Source organism: Hirundo rustica, chromosome 19, assembly GCF_015227805.2.
Source record: "Hirundo rustica isolate bHirRus1 chromosome 19, bHirRus1.pri.v3, whole genome shotgun sequence".
Classification (NCBI taxonomy): domain Eukaryota; kingdom Metazoa; phylum Chordata; class Aves; order Passeriformes; family Hirundinidae; genus Hirundo; species Hirundo rustica.
This window is the reverse complement of record NC_053468.1, coordinates 7,650,238-7,672,873: the sequence shown is the minus strand read 5'-3', so window position 1 is coordinate 7,672,873 and position 22,636 is coordinate 7,650,238. Positions and strand designations below refer to the sequence as shown.

Here is a 22,636-nt window from a genome sequence, read left to right as displayed (position 1 = left end):
AACCTGCCTGTAAGGAGTAACACGCAAATTCCCGATTATCATACAAAGGTGTTAACCCAGTTCAATGCTGCAACTGCTAGTGCTTCCCTTGTACCCCATACTGTTATAACTTTAAATGCCCTCTTTATTAAACACCACCTACCTCATACCCATACCCCTTTTACCATTTACCCTGTACCTACACCCACTTTCTGTTGGGTACCACTTCCGCTGCTCCCGAGACAACATGCACCCAAGACTATACGTAAATTAGAGACATCCAGTAGGAAAGAACCCAAAGACAAGGAGCCAATATAAAAAACTAAGGACTAAAACTAACTGCTCTGAGCCGGCAAAGCAGTAAAGACTTCATATCACCAACCAGAGCTGGTTTTCATCTCGTCACCGTGGCTTCAACAGCATTTGATCAGACTGACACTCCTAGACCACAAGCCAGCAAGCATCTTCCCAAGGATTCTCATGAGGATAGAAGACCCAGCTCTGCCATGTGGCAAAGCTGAACTCCTCCTCTGTGTCATCCATCGGGAGCAGTAGTGGTGTGCAGACCCCTCGGGCCCCCACCCAGAGCTGAGCTCAATAAAGGCGTTAAAAAGGAGCAGATCTCCTTGCCCATTTCTTTCATGCCCATGCCAGCAGCACCTGCTGGGCTGCCAGGAACAGGAGAGGCTGCCACATCTGTCAATCCCAGCTTCCTCCCACAGCAGCACAGACCCAGCAGGAGCTGGAGTGCTCCACAGCCCAGTTTCCATCTGCATCTCTATCCAGACACCGCCATGCCACTGAGCAGCACGCACAGCAGTCCATGATGTGTAGATGCCAACAGCCAAAAGGAAAGTGTTTGCATGGACAGATCAGTGCTAAAAATATCATTTAATTGTTCCTATCCCTGGAGGTAAGAGCAATGAACTCAGCCTGCAAGCAGGTAGGCATGGATCAGCCCACCATACTCCTGCACTAGGTTTTCCAGCTGGAGCTTTAGAGTCATCGTGTGTCCCTGGCTGTTCCTTCACTGCACACAGAAACAGGCTGTTTCTATACCAGTAATGCAGGCAAAGCCACAATCATGATTTCATACAGAGATTAAGATATAATCTCATCTAGCCAAGGAAGTACAGCGCCCTTAAAAAAAAACAGCCTCCCTACATCACAGTGCAGAGCAGTGGCACATCTCTAACACAAATAAGTCATGTTTCAATCAAAAAGGAAAAGCAAAAAACTGAGCTGTCACTTCTAACAACGGAAATCAAAGTTGCTGGCACCCTAAGGCAGAGTGTAACGCAGCCCTCCATAAACCTGAATCATATGATCACCAAAAAGTACCATTTGACTTTGACATTTCCATGTAAGAGTGCTGGAAATGCTCCTACACCTTCCTGGCACCTGGCCAATGTGCTCCGAGGAGATTCAGAGATGAAAAAAGGAAAAGTGCTTGCAGATGCTTCAGAGACATCAAGATCAAGCTTGCAGAAGGCATTGATATTGCCAGTATTGTTTACTGGAAATATACATAAGTATATCAACAAACTTTTCCTATGGATGAGACTTAGTGAGTGCAAAAAGCGACTACACAGGCCGCAGTAAAAGCGCACATAAACAGACACATAAAAGATGAACAGTGAAAGGTAAAACATCCTTCCTCCAACAGGCATCCTCTGCCTCACCAGCACATTCCACAAAAGCCTGCCTTTTTGTGTGCCACGTTGTCCATCATTAAGTCTCCATTAGGGATGGCTGGTGGATGGGTCATCATCTAAACATGCCAAACTTACCAGCTGGGAAACAAAAGTCCAGAGGGGGTTAAAGGAAAAAAAAAAAAAAAAAGGTACTTATCCAAGGTTGCAGACTGACCTGCTCCAATTTGCATAGTAAGGATTTCAGCTCTAAAACAAATAGCTAAATGCTAAATATAGCAAGGAGGAGGCTTTATTCACCAGGGCCGACTTCATGTTGGTAGGAGCCACAGAGGAGCACAGTACACAATATACAACAGGCAAATACGAGACTACAAAGCTCATTAAACACAACTGGAGAGGCCTCTTTTTTTTTAGGGAGGTTTGTCCTGCAGCCAGGAGAGTCCCTGCATCCAGGGGAGGCACTTGCAGGTCATGAATGAGAGCGTTCACAAAGCCTGGGAAAGTGTTGTTTGTTTGTTTCGACAGGCAGCTGCTTTTTGTGCCTGTCAGGCTACTGAAAAGTTTCCAGCACTAATTACAGGACACAGAAGTCGTCAAAGCACGATGCAACAGATAAATAGGGGAGGAATATGCCAAAGGAAGAAAAAGAACAGATCAGCCAGAGAAATCCTTTGTCAGTGACTATGTCAGAAGCTGGTGCCTCCGGCTGGAAACCTTCCCTGCCCCACCAGAGGGAGGATGTGCTGCAAAAGAAGCTCCTGGTGCAAAAGAAATTGTGTTGGTTTTGGTCAGTGAAACACCTTTGTCCTTGGTACAGAAACAGGCAGGTAGCAAAGTGACAATGACAGCAACAAAACAAAGGGGAAGACGTGCACTACAGAAAAGAGTTCAAACTGAGCCACACTGCCCACATAGGCTGTGCAAATTCCTTCATTGCTAAGTTATTCTTCGAAAAATAAAAATCTTCAAATCTCTGTCTTGAATGACAGGTGAAGACAGATCCGATCTGGAACAGACAGATGGATCAGATGATTTCTTGAAGTTTCTGTGAAATCCTTCCAGTGTAACCAATATCCACGTGGTCTTTACTACACTATGCAAGTTATTCAGTAAAATTAAATAGAATTTCATTTTGACCAGGAGCTCTGGCACAGGCAAAACAATTTAATTTGCATTACCTTTTCAAAGGAAGCATGTGTGAAAGCACAGGAAAGGGATTTATAAGGAGCAAAAAGGGATTTAAAAGTTCCAAGATCCACATGCCCAACATCCCCAGAGCATTTCATTCACAAACCTCAAAGCAGGTCAGAATTACAACACCCTTTTTGTACCTGGGAGAAACAGATAGAAAGAAATTATTTTTCTCAAAAGTTCTAAAGAAACAGTGGCAGAGATGGCACCACTATCTCCCTAAAAATCTAACTCATCAAAGCACTTGGGAAGTCCTTCTGAAGTGTTTATTTTATAGACACACAGTATAAATATTTTCAAAAATGATCATTTGGCTTTCACAGACACAAATGGAGTTATCAAGGGAGTCAACAGCAGAATTCAGAGCATAAACTCCCAAAATAAACCAAAGTTTAGATTCCCTTTGTGCTTCAGCAGACTGGGATGAGGAGATGGGAGACTCCATGACAGGCTCAGAAACTGCAATATGGAATTTTGCCAGTCTGTGCCACATTCCTCTGCAACTATGCAGGTGAGCAAACGTTAGCTCGATACAGATAAATAGCTGAATTAAAATATCACTTAATTTCAGCACCAATCCAAGCCAGCATCACATCTAATTCCATTTTTCTGCAGGTAAAAAAAAAAAAAAGAAATATGACAGAGCTTGGCTTTATTTCTTCAGACATCTTTCTTTGCTTGTGCTGCATCTGAACCAACCATGGCTGTTTTATAGAAACAGTTTCACTTATTTAGAGTGGGATAATAAAAACTGTACCAGTGTATGGGGATGGCTTCCAAAAAGTCTGATGCAGAAACATTGTGAGTTTGCTGTAGGTTTTATACAAAAGGGGTTTCAACAGGATCTTTTTTTTTTTTTTTCAGGAATAGCAGAAAGTATCAGTCACATGCAGTGAAGTAATTTTTCCACAACAAGAGCTACTGCACAATCATATAGGAGCAAGACATGAAATCCAGCTATGAGGGAAGTGAATTTGCTTTGTCCTGTTTAGCATCAGCGCTCAACAGAGCACACAGACTGCTCTCAGCAGAACAGGGAAAGGCTCCAAGAGCACGGGGGGTGCTGCAGAAAGAGACTTTGTACAATGATACACTGAGAATTCTGTGTGTCTCCATCAGTGTCAGCCACGGAGGCAAGAGCTTCCACGTGGGATAAAATCGAAAGGACCCACATGGAGAAGAGAGGAATAGGGAAGGACACAAGAAAGACCAAGCCCAATTCCTTACTCTATCCTGGGCTTCTGGAGTGAGCACAGACAGTTCATCTTTGTTCAGCAACTTAATGTGGTTGTTTTAAAAAACTGACCAGCAAAACAAAGCCCAAGTCATGCTGAAGTCTGACAGAGTCTGTACTGCTGAGCAGTGCACCAGCACTATTATCCAAGCTGCTCTCCCTGGCTGACAAGACCTGAAATTCTACCACAAATACCACAAGAACAGTGATAAAAGAACAGCCAGAGACTGATTATTGGGGGCATTTAAGTCAGTAACAGAGGAAAAATAGTGCTCTCAACCCATGTCAGCAACTTCCTTGGTCATTCTTGAGCCCTTGGGAGATGGAGAGGAGAAGAGTCACACAGCATTTATAAAAGGCATGCATGAAAAAATAATCTCCCTACAAATATCTCCATAGATAAGTGCACACCAGTGCCTAACACAGGCTAGCAACAAGTCACATTCAGGTCCTGCTACCCATACCTGGGCTCTCCCAGAGCTTTAAAAGTATCTAGACCTTGCCAGGCATTGTGTACTCTCTGCAACCATGTACCTGGGGTATGGAACCTGCTTTATACATTGCCTCCTGTCCTCACCAGAATGATAAAACACCCTCAAAAACAAACAAACAAAAAAAAATTCCCCAAGTTTCATGGACAGAGGCAGCATTTTGATAAATAAAAGTGGAACACATGCCTTGATCCATTTTAACCATGCAGTAACACAAGAATTAGCCTGGATGTCCTTACAGAGCCACATCCCCTGGTATCAGAAAATCCCTCTCTGGGTTCTCCATCACTTCTGCCAAACCAAAAAGCACAAGTGGGGATAAAGAGGAAACACACCAGGAACTGCTCCTAGCTAGAGTAGATTAGGGCAGCCTCCAAGGCTAGAGAAGCACATGCCAACCCTTGGCCTGAGCAGAGAATCCCATCCACACCGATCCTAAGAGCACCTCCTGAGAAAACCGGCGAGGTTTCCCTTTACACTGAGGCAGCCCCACACAAGTGTTTCCGAGATGACAGACAGGCTCCAGCACAGCTTCTCCCTGCTGTGCTGCAGTGGCTGGTGCTAATGTTGTCACTTGTGCCACATCTCAGAGCTGAGCCTTTGAAGTCCTGTACTCCCAGAGATTTCTGGCAGGCAGTGACAACTTTTGAGAGCACAGAGCTGTTTGATGCAGACTCCCTCCTTCCTAATCCCTGGCAGGCTCTAACAGCAGACAGGTAATTTCTTAAAATGCTGTATCTCAGAGCCAACTTTAAGATCAGGAGCTGCACTATGTTCAAAAGCATCACCACACCGGCAGCGGCAGAGCTGTGCTGATTAATGGGGCTCTCTTGGAGCACTGATGGGGAGAGGAATGCAGCAGGCAGCTGGGCAGAGGCTAAGGCCAACAAGCCTAGCCAGGCACCCCAAATATATCTCTGTCCACGTGCAGACCAGTTCTTGAGTTGCAGGTCACCCTCAAGGAAACATTTCTAGCCAGCAGTAATGGATGGACTGGTACAACTTGACATCCATTCCAGCAGGATGAGTTTCTGAGTTCCATAGTAGGCCTGTGAGACTGATGCTCAACAGAGCAGCAAATAACACTCGGTGCTGACACAGTGCTTTGTCTCCCAGCGCCTCCAAAACGCCACTGCAGCCTGCCTGGATACTGTGGAGATAACAACTCGCCTCTGCCTCCATCCCTGGGTGCTGCCCCAAACACCCGGGGCTGTTTCGGGTCGGGAGATGCGAGGGGCAGAGCCCACCCGCACCTGCCCGGCTGCTCTCAGCCCGAGCCCCGTGCCAACGCCAGCAGCTCAGCTTGGGCCTTCCTCAGGAGCACATCTTGCAACAGACAAAAAACCCACAGCGGATCCTGCAGGATGCGGCTGCTGCCGATCTCTGGATCGTTAAACGAGAAAAACCGAGCGAGGACACTGAGCCCAGCAAGCAGTCGAGCTCCCCAAAGACAAAAGGCGATTTTTCCTCCCATTTCGAACCCAAAACTCTCTCGGCACGGAGACGCGGATGCTGACACCCACTGCCACCCCCGTCTCCGTGGCATCAGGCCGCTGCAAACGCGCGTTGTCCGTGACCCAGGAGCGGCGAGCGCCCACCCCGCACCCTGCCCGGGGCTCTGGGTGGGCGCGCAGCCCCCGGAGCCTCTCCCGCCGCCGCCGCTGCCGGCCGAGGAACCCAGCGGGGATGCTCGGCGCCTCTCCCAGCCCAAGGACAATGCGTGCGGCGGCCGAGCCTCCCATCGGTACCGAGCGGCGCATCCCCGCCGCCCGGGCTCCTCCCGCACCTCCTCCGCTCATCCCTCCTTTGTCGCGGCGCGGCCGGCCGGGCGCCGCCGCCCCTCCCGCCGTCCCCCTTACCCTGGGGCCGCCCGGCGGAGCGGTGCTCGGTGCCACCGCAGGATGCGACCCCGGCCGACGGCCGCCCTGCCACTCCCTGCGCGGCCGAGGCGGGAGGAGGGAGCGGGGAGCCGGGAGGAGGGATCTGGGCGGCGGCTCGGAGCGGCGGGGGCGGAGGAGGATGCGGGGCCGGCACCGCCGCTCCCTCCGTGCCTCCCGGCTCACGGCCGGGCCCGCACGAACAAAGGGGCCGGTGCGCGGCCGCCCCGCGCTGGAATCCCCCTGCTTGCCGGGACTCCCGAAATGAGGTGGGAGGGTGGAAAGGCAGCGTGGAAGCTCCTCCCGGTTGCCCCGAGCGCTCCTGCCCTAGAAGCCGAAATCAGCGGAAAATCACCTTTGGCTGGCTGGAGCCGCCGCCTCCCTGCCCGCGGCACTGGGAAGGAGGAGCTCTCTGGGTACACCTGAATTTAGGTGGTAGCGATTTTGATTGATACAAGAAGGGAAGGGCAGGAGGAGCTGGCGGTGCTTCCTGTAAAAAAGGAGAGAGCCCGAATTCGCCGGGGTTTAACGGGGAACGCCTTCATTGAAAGCAAGGATAGCCGGGCTGAGGTGGTGATCAGCACTCGGCCTTCACCACTTGCTGCTGTTCTCTCCCACAGCCGTGCCTGGGCTGGCATTGCACGGAGATACAGTGGGGCAGGACCATGCAGTCATTTGGGTTGGAAAACCCTTTTAAACTCATCGAGTCCAACCAGTCCCCCAGCACTGACAAGGCCACCACTAACCCATGTCCCCAAGTGCTAATTCTACACATCTGTTAAATCCCTCCAGGGACTGTGACTCCACCTCTGTCCTAGGCAGCCTGTGCCAGGGCTTCACAGCCCTTTTCATGAGGAAATTTTCCATAACATCCCATCCAAACCTCCCCTGGTGCTACTAGAGGCTGTTTTCTCTTGTCCCTTGTTCCCTGGGAGCAGAGCCTGACCTCCACCTGGTCGCTCCTCCTGTCAGGGAGCAGTGGGGAGTGAGAAGATCCCCCCTGAACCTCCTTTTCTCCAGGAAAAGGAGCACCCCCGCCTCCCTCAGCCACTCCTCACCAGACCTGTGCACCAGACCCTTTCCAGCTCTGCTGCCTTTCCCTGTACACATTCCAGCCACTGTCTAGTGCCTGTGCCCTGAAACTGCATCCTTGGTTTAGATAGGAATGGAAGTGCTTTGCACAAGGGCCATAACTCTGCTCAGTGTACTTTACCGCCTCTACAGACACCCCACATCACCCAAGGGGCAGCCCAGGATATTTTGCACATCAGATGCTCTGGTGGAAGGCCCCAGGTTATACAGAAACAGGAAGCTCCCACCCAGCAGCAATCCCGAGATTTGTTGCTGTGACGCTTTTCTATTTTGCCTGTGGGGGCCCAAAGAAAGCAGAGGGGAGATAGAAATGAAGGAGGTGCAGGCACCAAAGCAGAGAAGAATAGAGCTGAAGTCAACTGAGCATCATCCAGAATATGAGATTTGACAATCCTGGCTTTAACAAGATGATCCAGCCCCAGGAGGAAGCCGCAGGCATCCTCATTTTTCATCTTGCAGAGGGGAAGCCAAAGTGAGAAGTGAAATGGCTGGTCCAAACCAAAAATAGAACCTGAAGCACCTGACTTCAACGCCTCTGCTTCAACTGCTAGTTCGCTGTATTTCCCTGACATTTTCCTACATCCAAGCTCAAGTCATAGCTCTGCAGTTCTGTATACAAGAATTTTTGTCTCCTCTCTATAGTTGCCTAGGGAGACAGTATGGTGCCAGGAGAGGAGCCAGATGAGAAGGTGCCTCTTGAATCAGGCTTGGGCTCCAACAGGACTTCTCACTTCTCCATCCAGCTCCACCCCTGATTTGCCAGCTCAGTCAGTCCCTATCCTGAGATCCAAGCCTATTTCCTGATCCAAATGGTGGCAGAGCAATGATGGTGACCTCCCTTTGTGAGACTAACAAGAAGCATTGCATGCAGTCGTGCATTTGGTAAGGAGGAGTGTAAATTGAAAGCAGTTCTGGAAAAAAAATCCTCTTTAATGTTTTCAGGTGCTTCAGGGTAGGATTTCAAATCAGGAATTGCTTAGAAGTTAAACCTCATTTTTGATCAATTGTACAATTTTACACTTAATCTTATATACACTAATTTGTTCTTAGTACAAATAACTTCCACATAAATGTTTAAATTACAGCCCTGTGTCTACATGATGACAGAGAAGGTCTGGGAGGAGAATCAAGCCCACTGGCTTCAATACGATGAAGCTAGAAAAAAGTTCACAGCTCTTATAGTCGTTTCCTTGAATCATTCTGACAAATCTGCCTCTCTGACTAAACTTTCTCAGGGGAATTTCCAGGGAGAGCAAGAAAGATCATCCAGGGACAGAGCTCTGGCAGTGATGTGGCTGAAGTGCCTGTAGACTTGAATTTGTGTCTTCTATCAAGTGTTCTCCCACAAAGCTTTTGTTGTACCTGCTTGTCACAAAGCTTCAGGATGACTATAAACGTTGAAATGCCATCATCCCTCAGACGCTGCTATTTCCCAGTAAATTTTATTTATTAACAGGGGCTTGTGGGCAGGCAAAGAACCCTGCACTGATGTCCCAGACATGGGAGAGCACAGGAGACACGAAAGTTTCAGCCTGTGCAGATGTGAGGACTTGTTAATTTTACACAGGTGAGCAGAATAATGACTTTGATTAAACCATTATGTGTAGAGAGCTGGTTTGTGATCTCTGACATCTCTGGGCTATCACATTTGCCTGATAATACTCTCTACTACCCTCTTGTTTTCTGTGATATGATAAATATCTCGTTTTGAAAAGTGACTTCTCACATAGGCAAAACTGTCTCCACTTGACTGATCCATTACTGTGATTTGACAAGTATTTGCATTAGCTGATGGGATCTCTGAAAAACTTCACTGTTGTTTTCTTTTCAATTATTCTGCAAACAGAAGCATTACACAGACAATGTAATGTAAAAACCAAGGGAATACTCATGCCTGCATCTAGGGAAACAAATAGAGCAATCATTTTGTGTTTTACTGTTGTCTGTATTATTTAAATAAAGACAGCCAAAGTGTTCAAGTACCTTTCCATTTTATTCACCAGCATCAGGAGATAAAGTACCTCTCCACAAAGAGCTGATGAGACTCAACTTGTCACATACCAGTAAGTTACCCACTCTGGTGCCCCAATCCTCCACTGGTTCCCCAAAGGCAGCAACCTTTTAAAGATGACAGTTCACATAAAGGCCACATGAAGAGGTGACATCAAGACCCCAGATGCCAACGAGGGCTTCAGAGTTCAATCCTTTCATTCTTTTCCCTACCACAGGCCTAGAAATCCCTGCCCATGCACTGTGGGAACTGAGTGGTGGCAGGAGCTATATTTGAAAATTTTGCACAACTTCATTACTGTCAACTTTCAGTTATTTCCAACACCTCAAACGTGCAGCTGCAATGACAGCGTAAGCTCCTACTGTTCGTTCAGGCTGACACTATAAAGAGCCTTCTGCATCTGGGGGCAGAACACGAAATTCCAGCATTGGTGGGAGGAACAAGATTAAAGCAGTGATCTAAAAAAAAAAAAAAGCTGTTTTTTTCCTTTGATTACAGAGCTGCTGAAAGACCTTCTTATCTTGAGGATCAGTGGCTGCTTTAGTCCTTACTCATTCTAGGCCAAGACTAAAGTTCAAAAACTTCTTGTAAACAGTCTTTAAGTTAAAATTAAGATCTTGCATGGTTGCAATGATTCAGCCAAGTGGTGACATGTTTTCAGGCATTTGTTATCTGACCCAGAGCCACCACAAAGCCTCTAATATCCTGCAGATTCTGTTGTATCTAGATAGGTAAGAGAAACCTCTCATCTTCAGACATTTATATCCAAGCCAACTATCTAGGCTTTCTATATAGTGAGTGCAGAGGAACATGCACTGGGGTAGAATTCCCCTCATCGTACTGCAGACACCTAAAATGGATGAATTGCTCTCTAATGATGCTCCCTTCCATCCATGAATTAAAGAGAGATTTGAGAGCTAGCCAAATGAGATGTTTAAAGTTGAGTGATGAGAATCCCACTCATCTCCCTTCCAGAAACACTCAGCACAGCTGATGGTTTTTATTAGGGTACACATAGCTCAGAGGAGTGTGTTGGGTACACTCTTGTCTGAAGGCCTCACTTTGTTCTGTTTCACTGGAAGAAATGAGACTTTTGGCCAGGATTCAACACGGGCAAGATCTGGCTCCAGGACCCTTCAGGGGAGCACATGTGGCTTGTGCAGTGTGCTGGAAAGTGCTTTGTGCAAGGCTTTCTACCAGCTGACTTCTGTGAGTTCCTGTATATTCCTTAACATAAAAGGAAGTGTGGGTAGAAATATGTTGAAGGATCATGGCAGTTCTCATTAATTATGAAGATCAAGAGGAGCTCTTACTGCTTTTTTACTATATTTCCTATACTGAAATTAGTGCATTAGCTGTTACTTAAACTCCAACCATCAGTATAAAGTAATCATTAGCACAGTCTAGCTCCTGTTGTTCTACATTTTAGAAGTAAACCACCTTGCTGCAGTGGCAATGGTTGCGAGGAATGTGGGACAGCACTCACACAAACACAAAACAATAAGATGGATCATGCTGCACGGTTGAAGAAATAGTGCCATTTTCATCACAAAGGCTGTTTCCTGCCCGTGAGCCCTAAGGCAAGTGGATGTTCAGAGAAATTCAGCATCCATTAAATGGAGGCTGCCTGAAATTCTGTCCTCTGCTACCATGTTTGTCCAAATGCCCTATGCAAGTTCACACGGGCCGTGGAGAACTTGGAATAGCTCTTTTATTAAATAGTTGTCTGAAGATGAAGATCCTCTTTACAGATGAAGTGAGTCAGAAGAAAGAATAAGAATATGTGTGAACATATCTGTCCATTCAGCTGAAACAGAAATATGTTGGTTGACATCTCCACTTCAAAATCAAACATCTACAGCTAAGCATGACTGGAAAAAGTAATACATGGAGAGACTGAAGGGAGATTTGGCAGTAATGAGCATAACATCTTATTCATGGGGGCAGAGAACAACACAGTAAAAAAACAGAGGTTAAGTAGTGAACAAACCATTCCAGCACAGTACCACGTATTTATTTTCCCTGTTATTGCCCTAAACCTTGTTGCTTGTCTAAATCAAGACTAAAGAGCAGACTGTCCTTTACTTAGCTCATTTTCAAACACCAGGGCAACTGTCAGCTGCACTTACCCAGGCTGGCATAGAGATAAAAGAGACTTGTAAGCCTCCTGACCTCAAAGGTGAGAAAAAACCACCTTATTTTGTAGACTTGGAATCAAATTTGAGAGGGATAAGTTTGTGGGAGAAGGGATTGTAAAAGAATAGAGATAGTGCTACAGGCAATCTTGCCCCTGATAACGTGCAGCTGTGTAAAAAGGTGAACAGCCCTGAAGGAAAAGGAATCATGGAATGTTGATGTGTATTGACCAATCACAGAAGGGTAAAGGGCACACAGGTGTTATGCATATATATATATATTTATATATATATGCATATTGAAGGGCATCAAAGGTTGTATATAATAAAGTATATTATAAATATACTTTATTATAAGTATAATACTAAAGTGCTGATGCTCTAAACCATTCATGGTGTTAGTTGTGAGTCTTCTGTCATAACTTTATTATCCAAAGGCCCGTCTAACAGACAGAATCCAGGTAACCAGACCCTGGGCATTATCATGTTCTTCATTCAGTTCATGCACTTCTCTTTATACACATTCAATCCAGAGAAGAAAGCCAGCCTTAGGGCTCCCAGTGTGGTGTCCTACGCTCTATTGATTAGGTGAAGCATAGCCTGTTTTATAAAGCCTCTGGTAATTCTCTGTATAGTTCCACATGTCCTCTAAAAAGCAGGGAGACAGAGATCCCCCATAACCCTGCAGTTTTCCAGTTGTCAAAGCATTGTGGGCATGCCTGCAAACCCTCCAAGCTCAGTCTCTGCATTGCAAATCAAAACTCCTTCTGGATCAATATTTTTCATTGGATGTCAAAAACTTATTCCACTCTATATACCTTTTCTTATAGTCACCAGGGGTGTCAAGATTTCTTGTGTTCTTTGACCTCATCAAACAAGTTCTGTAACAAACTGGAGCCAGCCTGTACTTTGTGAGAAAAAAAGAAAAAAGCTGTTTATTTCCCTGTTGTTTGGGCCTTGCCACAAAGACTGCTTTAGACCCAAAAGAAGCACCAGATGTTTTCTAGCAGAGCTACAGAATGTACTGTGAGAGGCAGGAGAATCCTCTTTCCTTTTCATGAACTGGAGCCTGTTAGAAGATCAAAGCTGAGGGACAGGAGCCAGGATGAAAAAGTTTCCTACCTCTGTCCAAGACATCAAAAAAGATTTCAGTACCTACAACCAAGGTTGTGTTTAATGGGGAAGGGGAGGGAAAAGAGGCTTCAACGTTGACACTTAAGAGAAGAGCCAGGCTTTTAAAATGTCTTCATCAGGCAGCACATGGATGTGGTTTGGATCGCTGCTGTGGCTGTGGGCACTGACCACTGAAACATGCAGTTCAGTTTCTCAGCCTTGAATTCTCCAGAAATCAAACCTGTCCTTAAAAAGCTCTGACACTGTAATTTAACATAGGGAATGTTTTCCAAAAGATCCCAAGGCACACAAGAAACAATCTCTGTAACAACTGGCAGATGAGAGAAATTGGAGCATAAAGGCCCACGGTCCATGCAGGATCACCCACAGTCCACCGATTTCCAGTCACTACAGCAGCCACTTGGTCCTAGACAAGTTCGTGTCATGTGAGATGTCAGTCTCACAACAATGAGCTCTGCCAGAGCCGTATGTGAGGTATGGAATAGCAGCGTAAAGCAGGAGGAGTCTGGAAAGGTTAGAAGGCTATTAACAGCACAACTGACTGCCCTCTGCTTCCTGCTTTTAATTAAGGAAGGGTTCCAACCAAAGACCATGTCTGACCTAATTTAAATACCACAGTAATGGGCAGAGCAGAAATACACAGCCCAAACCCTCCAAATATACCAAAGCAATACCAAAGCACATCATGTTTCAGTAGTGATGGAATGGGCTGTAATCCTGTCACCAGGAGGGCACTGGAGAACCATCCACTGATCCCTGCTGACAGTTCTCAGTAAGATGGTAACAGGTTTAAAGAAAAGGTTTGTAAAAAGGAGGTTTAAAGAAAAGGTTTGTAAGAAGGAGGCTATTTCTTTATGCAGAATTATTATGTCCTGTGACGGAAGAGTAGCAAGATGCCCCAAATGACTTCACTCACCAACTAGATATTGCTGCAGTGATTGCCAGGACTTGTAAGCCTTGTAAGCCTCAAGGGCAGCCCAGAAATCCCAGCCTTACTAGAACAGATGTAGAAAGGTTGAGGAAGCTTGATCCTTTGCCAGGTGTTCATTTTCATTTTAGAATGTTTATTACAGAAAATCCTTTATAACATGGATTTTGGCTGTCAAATGATATAACCCAGATCCAGGAACTTGCACACACTTCTTCAGTTTCCTGACAATTTAGTTGTATTAATTGCACTACATAAACTACATGTGTTCCAGTAAGAAAGAATCACTGTGAAAATGCAGCCAGTGTGGCGTTCTATAGAGCACTGTACAGCAACACACGAGAATTGGATCCTAATCCATTCTTTGGTTTTACTGCTGGTGTAAAATGGAAACTCCCTCCATCTCAACAACAGAAGAGAAACAATGATACCGACCTGATCTGTAAAGTGCTTTGAACCCATCAGAATGAATATGGAAGGCACACATTAAAATAGCTAATGCTTTTAGTTCTAAGTACTGACAGACAAGCTCAATATAATATACAAGAAATATGAAGTTAATAAGAGAAAAAGACCCAAATATAAAGCCATCAAGTGGGAAAATGCAATTAAGGTAAATTATCTTAAGGAATCCAATGCCAGAATATATTAAAGGTAATTAACATATTTATATTTCAACAGTAACAATGTTATGTCTAATTAGAATTTAAATGTATGAGACAACTCAACTCTTGAAGAAAAGTAAACTCCTCTGAACAGATTCTGTGATTGTTGTATATCACACTCAAGGTTTGTTTCTCTTTTCTTTGAGCCTGTGGTAACGGTGAGCTTCTCAAAGGGGGTGTTTGCCTGAACAGATATCAGGTCTGTTCCAGTCAGTAATTCACCTGTACCTTTCATTTCACATCTTTTGCAATACTTCTAAGAATTTGTGGTAACAGAACAGAATTAGCAGGTTACTAGCTGAGATGTTTATCAAAGAAAGGAAATAAGAAATTAATAGAACTTTTTTTTGTTTTTGTATGCAAAACACAAATATGAATTAAGACATGTACTTCCCATTTAGCATGCTAAGAAAAGAGATGAAGATACTTAAAAACTGGGCTTAAAATGTCATGGAAACAGCTGCCCTCCTAAAATTCATTTATTTGTTTTATCCAGGCGAGTTTGGCAGAGAAACCCACTGCAGTTACACCTATGTACCACACCACGGGCTGGGATTTTTAAGCAGACTATAAATACCAACCCAAAATCAAAACAAATGATTGTACCTTCTTGGGGTTTGTTTGCAAGTGGGATAGATTTAAGAGATTATTAATGCTTTGTGACATCAAGGTCGTAAAACAAAGCCATATTGCACTTCCAGAGAAAATTGCCTTGCAGATGACATACTGCCGTGACTTTCAGGTCCCAATAGTCAAGGAGTTGAAGTCTAACAATTTCCCCATGTAGAATACCCAGCTCATGCAGATCCTTCTTCACAGGGCTGATGTGACTGAAGCCCTGAAGTTGTTTCCATGGAACATAAAGAGGGTATCAGAGAAAACCCCTGTAAACAGCACTTCAAACTTGCACAGCAGTTTCACTCTCCCTATCCCCACATTTCAAATCAACCATATTGCTGTATTTAAAGACCAGTTTGTGTCCCTGGTAAATCTAGAAGTACATAAGCAGGTCAGTCTGGGCAGCAGATGAAAAGAAAGTAGAACCTTGTTGGATTCGCTCCATCATTGCTGCCTTTGGACTGTGCTGTTTTGAGAGGTGTCAAGTATATGAAAAATCTCGTATGCCTGTATCCCAGAAGCAGATTAAAGAGTGAAACACTTCTCCTGTACCACTGTGGGCTTGCAGGAGGTGGGTGTCATTCCCAACACAAAACAAGGCCTGTCCCACAACAGTTCTGCCATTTGTTTTCACAGGAAATGTGCCTGGAGACTGCCAAAGCCCAGGCCTCAGCAAGGACATGCTGCCACCCAGCTCTCCTGGGAGTCCCTGATCTCTGCAGCAGCAGTTTGCAATCAGTCCCCAGCTCCACAGCCGACATCCCAGAGCTGGCTGTGGGCTTCTCTCAGTGAGGGAGATGATTTTGTCTCCCATTGCCATGAAACTTCATCCAAGCACCCAGTTCTAGGAAGCATATTGTGCTCCCAGCCTGCTGAGTTCAAGGAGGAATGACAGCCCAAATTCAGCAAAAGTCCTAAGTGCAGGTTCACTTCACCTACAGGAGCTATCTCCAGGAAATCAATTAGATTAATCACACCATGACAGTCAGCTCCACAGCAAGTGTGCGCTGCTGTGCTGTGGCTTGCAGGTGCACAGTTCCCTAATCAGGGTCAATCCTTTCCCAGTGTTATGTTTTTGGGGTGCAGTGGGATGTCATTAAGAGACAGCATAAGCTTTTAGTTTCTAAATCCTTCATTTCTTCAAGAAAGATCCACTTTGCTGCAGCATAGGATTTTCTAATTATACTCTGTCCTTCTACTCCATTTTCCAGCTGCATAAAGAAGTCAAACACCTGTTTGCACTGCCTGATGTACTGGGGAAATAAAGTCTGCTTCTGGCAGCTTTCTTTTCTGTCATTCATTTCCATAAAATTCCAGTTCTAATAAACTGATTTATAACCTACAGTCTAGACCAGGTGAGGTGTATCAGGTTCCCCGTACACCTTTCACTTGGCGTGCATGTATCTGTAGTACACAACATGCTGTAGCACTGTATCCTGAGGTTATTTTCTAGGAGCAATAATATTTCCAGTTGTGATTATTACAATGCACTGAAACAAGGGAATTTCATAGAGGGCACTTTGCTGTATTCTAGTTGTATTAGGTCAAACCATCCACTCACAGTTAAGCCCAGTGAAGCTCCTGGCTGATAATCTGTACAATCAATCCTGTTTTTAAAGCTGCTATAGATGCATTTTACAACAAAGATTGTGTTTGCAGTTCTGCATTTCTCTATTCCACTCCAACAAGTCTCCTACAGTGAAGGAACTCAGTGCAGGTGGCATCTGTGCTGCTTTATCACCCCTCTAACAGGAGATGAATCCCTGGAAGGCAGAGAAAGTAGCAGCTCAAGTCCAGCTGACATTCACCCTAATGACAATATATAACATTCTGTGACTTTTCAGCACCATTATCACCTTGTGTCATGACATTTCAGGAGGTTTTAAAATAGGAATTCACTGATCAGACAAAAAGGGATGTCTCTGAAGAACAGCATAGTCACGGAGGACTTAGAGCACACAGTTTATACAGCCATACTGCTTGGGAAGCACCTTGCCTGACTAAGAATCCTTCTCTAGTGCAGCAATAAACCATGTTTTACATTAATAACAACTGAAATTCTGAGCAAATGTCTTGAACAACTTTGTTTAATTTAACAGAGAAGCGGATGAAATAACCAAAAAATCACCAAATGTCCATTGTAGAGGTGGGGGAATCTGCATTTCGTGTTTTATGGATTAAAAGTAACATTCTTCAAAATCTAAGACCTTTCTCTGAGTTGCTGGTCAACTTGTATTTAAACAAACCTATACAGTGTCATACACAAATACCCTGCATGTACAAACATGTAAATACATGCATATAGACATGCTTATTAATATGCATAAACCCTGCACAAATGTAATTATGTAAGTCATTTAAAGAGGAAGTCAAATGTGCTCAGTATAGGCAATACAGGCCACACTCTAAGGCCAAACCTCCCTCTTCTTGGGCAAGACATTTCAAAATTTCCTGGTTCAGTTTTGCCACACGTCTCTTGGCAGCTTCTTTTTTCCAGTAAATGTGCTGCCTGGATGAAAGAGGTTTTTAGCCATTCAGGTAAAGTTTCTATCAAAATGTCACTGACAAGCAGACATGCAGAACTGGAAAGCAAAATCCCAGAATAGACTTGGAAACAATCATGAAAATATATCTACCAAACGGAGCTGTTCTTAGCTGAAATGAGTACTGAATTCAGGGACTGTCTTGGGAGAATTATCAGGGAGGATCCAGAAATGGTGTGGGAATCAGTCTTGGATCTCAGCTCTGGTACCAGTATAACAGTGAAAAGAAATACCTGCATGAAGAGCTTTGCTTGGCAGCCTGGAAATCTCCAGGACAAATGATGTTTAGGGTATAATAGTTCCTAAAGCCCAGAAAACAAAAAACATGGTAAATACTTTTGGTATTTACTCATATGGGTAAGAATGTAATATTTGACATCCCTTCATTTCATCCATTAAGTTTCAAATTAGGAGCTCAAGCACAGTAACCAGCAGGGTATACACTATTATTTAATATTATTGTTTGCATGTCCTGTCTATTAATACTGAACAAAGTGCCAAGACAAGAGAAGCTGCAAGAAAAATGAGGCTAATGCAAAAGGATCTTGATAAACTCTTGAAGCTGATAGAAAAATCAAGGTGTGATTCAGCTATGACAAGAGATTGTACAACTCTACATTAATCTGGACGAATAATAAGGAAAAAAAAAAAGTGGGGAAGAGACTGAAAACCAAGCCTTAGCCATGTTCTGAGAAAAAGATAATCAAAAATTTCAGTTCAAATGGAAATGTTTTAATTTCTTAGTTACAAACTGCTTGAAATAAGGTATTGCAAAGTCAGCTGTTCCTCAGTATTGGCTCCAGACAGCACAGCTCACACTGCCAACAATCACTGGACTAAATCCTCAAGCCCTTTCCTCTCTCCTCTGTTCTTTTCAGTGAGGCCAGAGGCATCAGCAACCACAGCAATAAAAAGCACTGGCAGTGGTTTCCTCCCTTCATGGCTCCAGGAGAACAGCTCATATTTTATTCATGAAAAACAAGGCCTCTGGAGGTTTAAGCAAGAAAAACAGGAAGCAAATATTTCTTGGGGACAGTTGGTCACAGGCTGGCAAGAGTCCAGGACGTCAAGAAGGAGGGGCAGGGGTGCAGGATGGAAGCATGAAAGCTGCTTTCCTTCCAGCCTTCCTGCCATGAAGGAAGGAGGATCACAAAGGGCAAACTGCACCCAGAAGGTCCGTGTGGTGACCCAGGAGGGAACAAACTCAGCTGGTGTCCTGCAGTGGGGATCCTGCAGGGAGTCACTGCCTAAGAGGGGAATCCAAGATGTGCAGTCAGCACAGATGCATTACAGGATGGGATCCCTCCAAGGTTTAGTTGGGAGAGCTCAGTGTTTACCCCAGCCACTTGCACAAGCTCTTGCTTTGAGTTCTCTGGGAAATTCCTCTCCCCAGTTGGCCACAATCCACTCGTATCCCAAAATTACATCACTCTAAAGATTGTTTTGCTAGTGCCTTCAGAGTAGGACCACGCCTGAGCCCAGAATAGGCACCTTCATGGGAAAAGAGCTCTCTTCCCAGGTAGACAGACAGCCCTCTTCCATGTCCTTGTGCCCCCAATAACAGACCACCCTTATTATCAGTGGAGAAAACAATCCTCTGCAATCCTTTGCTTTCCTGAGAGGATGACGTGAAGGTGCAGCTGTCATTTATCAGCTCTAGTTGTGTGCAGAGGAACAACCATCACAGCTCAAACCCAACACCCAGCACTGGCTGTGCCTCCCCTCAGGGCCCTTTCCACCAGCACTAACAGTTCTGAACTTTAATTACTTTGCACAGGACACTAATAAGAACATTCTGAGAAGCCTGAGCTTCTTGTGAATTCTGGAATCTTAAGGGAAAGAAAGATGCTCCCTGTTACTTTCTGAAAGACTTCCTAAAAGATGACACATGCAGAAAAGTTATCTCTTGAAAACTACAAAAGAAATATAGCGTTTTACATTAATATGCCTCCTTCATTGCTTTAATTACTGCCTAATGAATTTTAGCCCTCAGAATACATCCCCTGTAGGGCTGAGCAAACGAGAAACAAGTTATAGCAAAGCAGTCAGAATGAAACAAAGAGGAAAAAACAACACAATAAAAACCCACACACATGAGGAGAGGCAGAAAAATACACCCTGGGATGCAGCAGCCAAAACTCATTTGATAATGTCAACATTTTATATGCAAGGCTTTCCTGGGTAGCAGCAAAATATATGGATTAATGATGACATGTGGGGTGATTAGATAAAAAGTAAATTCATATTTAAAGTGCTCTTTATGGTATGGGGGCAAGAGGAGGAAGAAATAATTCTCTGTCAATGCAAGCATCACCTAAGCTTACTGTTGCAGATAGAAATTTTAAAAAAAAAACAACCCTTAAAAACCACCCTTAAATTAAATCAACAGTCCATAGGTACAAAACGGTTTCAGACTTCTCCAAGCCAATTTCAACAGAATCTTTTTTTACCCTGTGAGTTGCAGCATCAAAGCTCACTCCATCAATGCATCTTCTATGCAACCCAAACACTCTGAGGTGCTCTGGGGGCATGGAACAAAGGAGACTCAGACAAAGATTTCCCCCCCTGCTACAGTTAAAGCTGCTTTGAGGAAGTACAAGTCAAAAAAAATACCAAAGAAGAGATATAAGTGCTAATGTTTAATTGATCAGGTTAACTCTATTACCATTAAAGCAAGATTTACTGATACTAGACAGGCAACCTGTCTATCTTATCTATCTGGGTTCTTACATAGGGGTTAAATGCAGCAGTGAAGTGACAATTGGCTCTGCTGCTTCAGTGGAGCTCTCCCAGTATTGGAATTTAGTGCCCTTTCCTGTTGGGTTTATGTTTTAGAGGAAACCACCTCTAAAGTAGGTCAGCAGAAAGAGCAACCAGGCTGCAGGGAAATCAGGCATTTTCAGGGAAGTGACTAAACACCAGGAGGTGATCCAGCATGTGTTCAAACCTGCAGATGAGTCCCACTTACTCTGTTAGGCATGCTCTGAGAGGATTTTTTCACTTAGAAGTGGCACAGCCAAGGTGACTAATGCAAGAAAGAGAAACTTTTTTCTCCTCTCCCCTATTTCTAGACTTCTGCGATAACTGGTAATAATAAACACCGAATGTCTTAAATTGAAGGATACCGTGAACCTAATTAAGGTTTAATTTAGGGAAGCAGCCTTAAATTTAGGGAGTTAGCCCAGGTGGAGGTGAGATTTGATTGCCTAATAAACAAAGGCTTATCTGCATAGAAACGTCCTGTCACAGCTCCTTTGAAAGAGGCTGCCTGGAGCCCCAGAGCCAACTCTACCCTTGCAGTGGCAGCTCCTGCAGCACCTGGGTTTTGCTGGACTTTAACCCCATAAACCAGAATACACCTTCATCCAGTAACACAGGACTGTGTCCTTTCATGTGCTCCCAGACTAAGGAAAGGTTCACAAACCATTTTCTCCTCAGACAATCAACTCCATGTTTTGGTATTTGGCTCTAGACTTACTAGACCAAGTCATCATTTCAATCCCAAATTGATATGCAGTCACTAAATCAAACCTTAAGAGTACAAATCCTGGTTTTGATTCCTCGTCTAGGCAAAACCACTCCAAACATCTAGAGTAAAAAAATCACCTGTACACACAGAGATCTGAAGATAATAACTCCTTTTTGTTTTTATTATATTTTTGTCACGTTTTCTATCATGAGCACTTTAAATCAAACCAGACTCGACCCTTACCTTAACCTTTTGGTAAATTTGTCCTTTATGTTTTAGGAACTTGATGGCTTGGAATACAGCAGCTCTTCCTTCTGATACTTCTAAATCCATGCTCTGCAGGCTTCAATGAATCCAGAGTTCCACAGCCTGTTAAATCCTGGACTGTTAATAAACAACACTACTGCATTTCCATCTGTGGCATGTACAGATTGAATGCAGAGGAATGTTAAGAGTTATTCTGTTGCATTCACCCAAACAAAGTCTCTGATCAAGTTTTGCCCAGCATTTAAGAGACCAGATACAGCTGAAATGGGTTGCATAATGCCATGCAGTTCCAATTAGGGGCAGGCACTGGAGAATGTTCCCAGACTGCTAATGCAGGAATGAGCACAAGGAAGTACAAATGCTGGGTACACTCTGGCAGTATTGTGCTGTTTCATGGCTACATGGTGTCAAACCAAAAGTCAAGCAATACTGTAACATTAAAAAGTACTATCCACTTTATATCGAATTTGTTGCACATTTCTTTTGAAGTTTCTGATAAACATAAATCAAGCCAGTCCACATTCCCATTTTTATGGGAAACAGAGACCAAGTGTTATATCTCAAAACACAAAGAGAGTGGCACACTGGTAAAAGAATGGATGAACCCAGATTGTCTACCTCCATTTCAAACTTTTGGATTGTACCATTCATCAGAGCCCCCAAATCACTCCTCCGGTCCTGCACCAGCCTGGGGCTGAGCTTTCAAGCAGAAAGCTCAGAACCATTAAGTTCCTTCTTCTTCATTAAGATCCTTCCCCTTACACAAGGGAGCCCCAGCAAGCACTCGCTCTGCAGGATGCCCTTTGCAGCACTGCATCTGGCATTAAGTCATGAACAGAGTCACTTTCTCAGCTTCCTCAGTGAAGAGGTGAAGGCTGTGTCCTCCCTGGAGGCAAACAGAGCCCTGCTACAGTCACTAATGGTGACATAAGAGGAGAAAAGGTGATGCTCCATACCAGCCCCAGCTGCAGGTGCAAACAGACAAGTGCAGCTCCCAGGGAGGCTGCACAAGAAGAAAAGCATGGCAAGCACAAAAGATCGTTCCCCTCTCCCACACTTTCAGTTTCATCAGCTGTGTTAGGAGCTGCATTTTGGCATTAGGAAAAACGTACGTGTAGAGAACTGACCTGGTTTTGCAGACAAAAGAGGAATTCCGGTAGAAAGTAAATTCCCTTGGATGCCATGGGTGACCTGTGTGGCTCTAACCCAGGTGTCCGTACTCCCTCTGCTGACTGAAGCTGTAACCACGCGGCTGGACTTGGGCTGGACATTCGTTACTCTCTTTTATGCACTTAAAGAAAAAAAAGAAAGGAAAATTCAGTCACATTTTCAGTCTTAACCAACCAA

The 22,636-nt window shown here is 44.5% G+C and overlaps 1 protein-coding gene across 5 annotated transcripts in view; it reads right to left on the bottom strand.

Annotated features, from left to right (window-relative positions):
• The window catches only part of CLIP2 (CAP-Gly domain containing linker protein 2), a 91,973-nt gene extending 69,542 nt beyond the window's left edge, over positions 1-22,431 (bottom strand). Inside the window, exons 1-2 of one of the 5 annotated variants that reach the window (XM_058423029.1) lie at positions 22,417-22,431; positions 21,266-21,406 (exon numbers count right to left, since the gene is read on the bottom strand). The gene's annotated coding sequence lies outside the window, so the exon portion shown is untranslated. Of the gene's footprint in view, positions 1-6,409; positions 6,517-6,782; positions 6,917-21,265; positions 21,543-22,416 lie in introns of those variants that run through there. The other 4 variants (XM_040082601.2, XM_040082599.2, XM_040082600.1 and 1 more) reach the window with 4 other exon arrangements.
• Positions 22,432-22,636: the final 205 nt, after the last annotated feature.